This window comes from Tupaia chinensis, unplaced genomic scaffold (genome assembly GCF_000334495.1).
Source record: "Tupaia chinensis unplaced genomic scaffold, TupChi_1.0 Scaffold000262_1, whole genome shotgun sequence".
Lineage (NCBI taxonomy): Eukaryota > Metazoa > Chordata > Mammalia > Scandentia > Tupaiidae > Tupaia > Tupaia belangeri.
The window spans coordinates 988,744-996,054 of record NW_006159742.1 but is presented as its reverse complement, the minus strand read 5'-3'; the positions used below and the strand labels follow the sequence as shown (position 1 = coordinate 996,054).

Here is a 7,311-nt window from a genome sequence, read left to right as displayed (position 1 = left end):
ATAAGGTGCTTAGTATGTTGCTTATGTTTTTAAATTTGCTACGGGGCATGTGTGCTCTTCACAAAAGAAGAGAGAGAAAGAGACATACGGTGTGGATGAGAGAGCACCCACCCAGGAGGGATGGCCATGCTGCAATCCCTTTTTTTCTGTTCTCCTCTTGGGATTGGGCATGCATGCATATGCACCCTGCATGTTTTTCAAGCCTCCAAGTCCAGATCCAAACCACATAGTCTACCTGAATCCAGCTGTATTAATCACCATGCCACCTAGCTGGCTGTAGGCTTTATGTGTTTTAATGTCATATTTCTTCTAAAAGGAGTTCAGCACAATGATGAAACTCTTATGTTCTAAACCAGTGCTCTGTAGTCTGTGGTTTGAACCTTAGCCCAGTCAGTCTGACACATGCCAGGTGCTTAAGTGCCCAGGACCCTACCAGTTAGAGGACTGGAGGAAGAGGTTCTCAGTGAGACCAGACTTTGCAGAGAGTACTCTCTCATGTGTATATGCACATGCTCTATCATGAATAAAGACCAATTCTTTTTGCGTTAAAAAAAAAATTAAACCAGTGCACCAGTGCTATCCAATGAAACTCTCTGCAGTAATGGAAGTAGTCCACCTCTATACTGGGTAATATAGTCCCCACTAACCATATGTAGCCACAGGGTCACAGGGAAAGCCTGTGCTATAGGAGATTGGAGTATGCCACCCAAATTGTACCATGAGATAGTATGACTGAGAAGCTGAATTTTTTTTTTTTTTGGAGAAGTTTTTGCTATAGGGCGTGTGTGCTCACCAGACAGAGAGAGACATAGAGACAGAAAGCAAGAAATCACCTCCAGGGGGGGATGGTCATGCCACAATCTCTTCTCCATTCTCCTCTCGGGATCTTGGGCAAGCACGCACACATGCCGGGCGTGAGTTTTAAGCCACCAGGTCCGGGACACGAACGGCGGTCGACTACGTGGGAGTCCAGCGACATAGCCATTACGCTAACTGCTGGTTCCCGAGATGCTGAATTTTTAACTTAGCTTTGGTAGCCATACATGCCTAGTAGCTATCTTACTGAATAGTGATGTTCTCGACAGTTCTTCCACAGATAAGCAAAATGTATGGCAACAGATTCCCGGAGCTTTAAATATTGAAAATTGATTTCACAACACTCTGTATTAATCATGACTCCACTCACCTCCTCCCTTCACTTCTATCTCATAGTCAGTGAATGGCTTAGACCCTGGCTCTCAGTCTTCACTGCTTCAAGAGGGATGGAGAGAAATACCATGGCAGCAGTAGGAGGAACATATGTATAAGAGAAACAGTCACTGCCCAGAAAGTAAATTCTGAGAAATGCAAGAGAAGACAAAAGGGGGCGGGACTAAGAAGCAAGAGATTCCCTTGATATGCTCTCCTGTGATCTAAGACCCATTTTTTATTTAACTCAGTAGATCTACCAGGCATGGTGCTGAGTGCTAGGACTAAAAGGATAGTGGTGAATAGAGATGGGTAGACACACAATCATAATACGGAGTGATAAACAAGGTTAGCACGGGGCACGAGAGGAATGCACAGGAGGGCAACCACACCAGCATTTTGGGGTAGGGGAGTTGTGGGTATCATTAAAAGAGTGAGTCACAGTGAAGCCAAAACCTCCAAGTCTGATGGCAGGTCGGCTGTGCGAGGGAAATGATGGAGGAAGAAGTGTAAAAGGGACAAGAGAAAGCCTGTGCTGTAGATCTGAGTATGCCATCTGAAATAGGCTATTTTAGCACAAAGGTTATTTTGAACTGAAAACAACTGAAAAGCAGCAGATTCAAGAAAAGTATTCCCTTTCCCGCCTGTGTTTCAATGCAGGTATAAACTTACACAGGTAGAGGCTTCCCTCCTCTCCATTCTATGAGGATGAATAAAGGTTGATCACCAAAGACAATTTTAGACCCTTATCAGCCTGGAGTTGGCATCAGAGGAATCTACATAGTGAATTTTACTCACTAGCTTTTATTTTCTATGTATTTGCCTTTCCAGAATTTGTCATCATTAGAAACTCAAATTTCTTTTCCTCGTTTTGGCTCTGAGTATCACCAGGGCCATTGGCAAGAATAAGTGATTTACAAAAGGCAGCAAAAAGGGAGCCAAGAAGAATGTTTTGGATCTGTTTTCTAAAAAAGATTAGTATGGCATGAAAGCACCTGTTACGTTCAACATAAGAAATATTGGGAAAATACCAGTTACCAGGACTCAAGGAACCAAAGTTGCACCTGATGGCCTTAAGGACCATGAGTTTGAAGTGAGCCTTGCAGATCTGCAGAATGATGAAGTCACATTTAGGAAATTTAAGCTAATTACTGAGACTGTTTGGGGCAAAAACTGCCTGATCAACTTTCATGGCTTAGATCTTACCCAGGACAAAATCTGTCCCATGCTCAAAAAATGGCAGACCATGTTTGAAGCTCATGTTGATGTCAAGACTTCCAATGGTTATTTGCTCCGTCTCTCCTGTGTTGGGTTTTCTAAAGAATTCAACAATCAGATATGGGAGATCTCTTATGCTCAGTGTCAGCAGGTCTGCCAAATCCGGAAGAAGATGACAGAAATAATGACCTGGGAAGTGCAGACAAATGCTTGAAAGAAAAGGTCAATAAACTGATTTTAGACAGCATTGGAAAAGAAATAGAAAAGGCTTACCAGTCCATCTATCCTCTCCATGATGTCTCTGTCAGAAAAGTAAAAATGCTGAAGAAGCCCAAGTTCGAATTGAGAAAACTCATGGAGTTTCATGGTGAAGGTAGTCGCTCTGGAAAAGCTACTGGGAATGAGACGGGCGCCAAAGTTGAACAAGCTGATGGATATGAACCACCAGTCCAAGAATCTATTTAAAAGCTTATACTTGAATAGTGACAAATAAAAAATCCTGTTTTTGACCAAAAACGTTCTTTTCCTTTGTCTTATCACTTCTCTAAAAATGTACTGTTTTGCGTTGAAGATACTATATAAGCCTGAATTCAAAGCCATATTCTGGGAATTACTCATGCCTTGGGCACCTTTAATATCTGCATGCCATATACCTGTTAATAAACTAGTGTTGGTTTTTCTTATGTTAATCTATCTATTGTTACAAGAGTCCATCCCAGCTAAGAACTATGAAGAGTAGCATCTTGCTTTCGTCACCTCTTTGGACTTTACTGTCTTGTGAAGATTTCCATGTACATGGAAAATTAATAAAACAGATTAATAAAACATGTATGCTTTTCTCTCATTAATCTGTGTTGTATTAGTTAGGTTTTCAGGTCCAGTTAAAGAGCCCATGTAAGTATTAAAGGAAGAGGATCAGCTCCATAACCTGGTGGTAAAGGCAGCCAGATCCCATATGGCCGACCCCACAGTTTGAGTCCCAGACCCAGAGGCTTGAGAAACATGCTGGGTGTGTGTGCAGGCCTACCCCAAATTCCAAAAGGAGAAATAGAGGGGAAGGGATTGTGGTGTGACCATCCCACATGGGAGGTACTTTCTTCTTTTTTCTCTGTGTCTCTCTCTGGAGAGGCATGTACCCTCTGACAACATTTTTTTTTTTAATTAAAAAGCAGCAGATGGCATAATAGTTACATCACTGGACTCCCAAATGCGGTTTGAGTCCCAGACCCAGTGACTTGAAACACATGCTGGGTGTGTGTGCATGCCAAAATCCTGAGAGCAGAATGGAGGAGAAGGGATTGAGGTGTAGCCTCCCCCTGGGAGATGATTCCTCACTTTCCATCTCTCTGTCTCTCTGGTGAGCACATGTATCCTATAGCAAAAATCTCTCTTAAAATAAAAAAGAATTAATGGGGAAATAGGCAATTTTTCCCTCCTACAATACAAATCTATTATCTAATCTATAATTTCATAATATAATGGAGAATCTTACACATACACAGGTTTTGCATGGAATCGTAATCTAAATCAATTGCCCTTCGGTGACTGCTAGGTTCTACCTCAGCTCTGTAAGAGAACCCTATGGTACAAATCCACATCATGACACAATCCTAGTTTTCAATCAAGTAAGGAGGTAAAAAAACAATCAAGTGAGTAGGTCACCCAACATTTTACTACCTGAAACATGGCATACATTCAGAATATCTTGATTAACTGAGACAGAATGACTCAAATTATAAATTGGTCACATAGGTACAAAGCAGATAAGGTTTTCTAAACTTCCATTAAACTGAATGGCTGATTATCTTTAGAATATCTTCCTTGAGGTATTAAAAAAAAAAAACAACCACAGTTACAGTGTGAATACTAAAAACCAGTGGAAAATATTCTAAAGGTTTTTACCATAGGGTAAATGTGCTCAGTTGAGAGAAACAGAGAGAGGAAAAGTGAGAAATCACCACCCCCATGTGAGGGGGTGCAATCCCTTCTCCTCTGTTTTCCTCTCAGGATTCTGGACAGGCATGCACACGTGTTCAGTGCAATTTTTAAGCTGCCACATCTGGGATTCAAACCGCAGTAGGCCATGTGGGTGTCCAGTACCTTAACTACCATACCAACTGCTGGCTCTGCAGGTGGGAATTTTCATAATAATCCAAATGGTTAATTGTTATAGTATTAAGAGCTTCCATGTAAAAACAAATTTAGGGATAGATTTGTGTAATTAATCAAAGGTGTATTAAGATTTAAACACACCTGAGTCAGCAGGTAGCATGGTGAAGGAGGCTGAATCCCACATGGCTGACAGCATGGTTCGAGTCCTAGACCTAGCAGCTTGAAAAAAACACTAGGTGCATGTGTATACATGCCCCAAATCCCAATAGTACACATTGCAGGGCATGTGTACCCCAAGTCCCACGAGGAGAAATGTAGATGTTGTTGCAGTGTGACCATCTCTCATGGGGATGGCCCTTCTCTCTCTCTTGCTCTCTCTCTCTCTCTCTGTCTTGCTCTTGTGAGCATGCATGCTCTCTAGCAAAATTTAAAAGAAAAAGATTTAAAATATTATTTATCTAGCAATTTAAAAAATAAATGTCTTTTACATTTGCCCTAAGATCAGGTTGCCAATGAGATCTGTTTTAAAAACATGTTAAATCTTTAAAATATGTTCAGTAACTTTCAGCTAAAGTAGGGTAGCCCCTTCAGAATTTTTGCTTTGTGGGTACTACCTGTTTTATTATCACTTTAAATCAACTCATATCTTCTTAAACAAATATAATTTGTAAAGAAGCATATAAATTACACTGGTAAAATGACTACTATAATAAAAATCACTACCATTAATAAAAAACATTATTGCTTGTCATCAATAAAAGATAAGCATGGGGCTGACCCTGTGGTCTATTTGGTTAAAGGAGCCAGATCATACAAGGCTAGCCACATGGTTTAAATCCTGGCTTCAGCAGCTTGAGAAACACACCAGGTACGTGTGTATACATGCCCCAAATTTAAACAGGATGGAGAAGCAGAGAAGGGATTGCTGTGTGACCACATCCCACTGGAAAAAGATTTCTCCCTTCCCTCTTTCTCTCTGTTTCTCTCTGGTGAATGCATGCACCCTCTGGCAAATAAATAAATAAATAAATATATTGCATAAATAAATACAAATGAAAACTAAGCAATGTTCTTAAAGCATTGTTCCTAAATTCTTTGTTAAAAAGAGATACTCTCAAGTGCCAGAAAAGTGTTTATAACTTGCTGACACAAAATTGGGATTTTCATCTTGGTATAATCAGAAGGATTACAAAAGAATAAAAAAGGAAATTATTGCGATTCAACATATACTTAAATGTAGTTCCTGCGGCACCACCTTAAACCACAGGAGTATCAAACACAGCTGAGGAGTAACTTCCCCTCTTTTCTACACAACTAATATTGCCTGTCTTTCCTCTATTAGATCCATATAGAAAACCCATCTCATCAAAAGATTTAGCTAGAGGATAAGAATGAAATATGAAACGTCTTTCTTTGTTAAATGCTAACCTAGGTAACATCTTAGGATGTCCCAGCTGACGCGTTTTGCAAAATTTCTGCCAACTCTATTTATAGTGTATATTCTTTGACTCACTGGTCTATATATTTGCATAGCATCTGTCTTCTGTTCTTCAAAGCTAAGTTTATTCCCCTGTACAATAGCTTTTTAGAGCAACATGGACTCTAGGCCCCCAAGCCTGAAATATTACCATAGAATATCTCATGCAAAGTGTGAGATCAGCACTCGTGCCAAGGATAACACTCCCCCAGAAACACCCACTGACCTCAAAACTGAGAACAGGTTCAGTCCAGTCGGTGTTTTAAGTCAGCAACCAGGTACAGCATAAGAAAGGTGTGAATCATAAAAGGCAAGAAACTTCTCCAGCAAGAGAAGTTTTTTGTTGTTGTAGTTGTTATTTTTTTGTTTGTCTTAATAGCAGAGGGCATGTACGCTTACCAGAGACAGACAGAGAGACAGAGAAAGATGGGAGAGGGAGAGGGGGAGAGCACTCTCCAATTGAGTGTGGTGGTGCCACACTCCTCCATTTCTCCAACCCATCAGGATTTGGGGCATGTATACACATATCTGGCGTGTTTTTCAAACTTGGATTGGAGGGCCAGGATTCAAACTGTAGTTGACTACATAGGATCTAGTTCCCTTAATCACTAAGCTATGGAGTTAGCCCTGGAGAATTATTTTTAAATAGCTCCCTAAATGGTTATAAGGTAAGGTCAGGATTGAGACCAAGAAGGCATCATACTGACCAATTTCCATCACTGGAGCTTCAAGGGCAGGGAGTAAGGATGGTGACTCAGGCTCCTCTGGGGTTAAATGCCAAGACAATGCTGGTAGTGAGACTAGTCCAGCTTTGCTGTCAGTATGCTGGGAATCAGCTTACATTACTGAGCTAGGAGTGACCGCTGCAGTAATTTGTAAAAGAACGTTTTAACGAAAGTAGCTTTAAATATTCTCATGTGAATTTTAACTTGGCCTACTAGACCAAGAATCTATCTGTTAAAACCTTAGGTATCCTAATCTCTCATGGGCTAGAGAGGAGTAGCCAGTTGACCCAGCTGGTTTCTTCTCTTTATTTCTCTGTTTGCATGTTGTTTTTAAGGAAAAGATATATTTGTACATTTAAAGATGGAATGAGATCCATGTGTGTCTTGAATTGAACACCTCTCTCCAACCATGTTTATGATAACTTCTCATTTTCCTCTGGTTAGTTATGTTACATTTAAAGCTGTTAGTGAGAAGAGAATTCCTCATGGCTCCTGCAAACTAGTCATTTCAGGGGACAGGAAAAATGAAGATTTTCTACTGATAATTCAGCCTCCAGCAAACAAAGCTAGTGTGATTGAACTTCAAGAATT

General features: G+C 40.5%; 1 pseudogene; it reads left to right on the top strand.

The window, feature by feature from the left end:
- Window positions 1-2,871, top strand: part of LOC102486851 (40S ribosomal protein S3a pseudogene) — a 5,243-nt pseudogene extending 2,372 nt beyond the window's left edge.
- The last annotated feature ends 4,440 nt before the right edge of the window (window positions 2,872-7,311 follow it).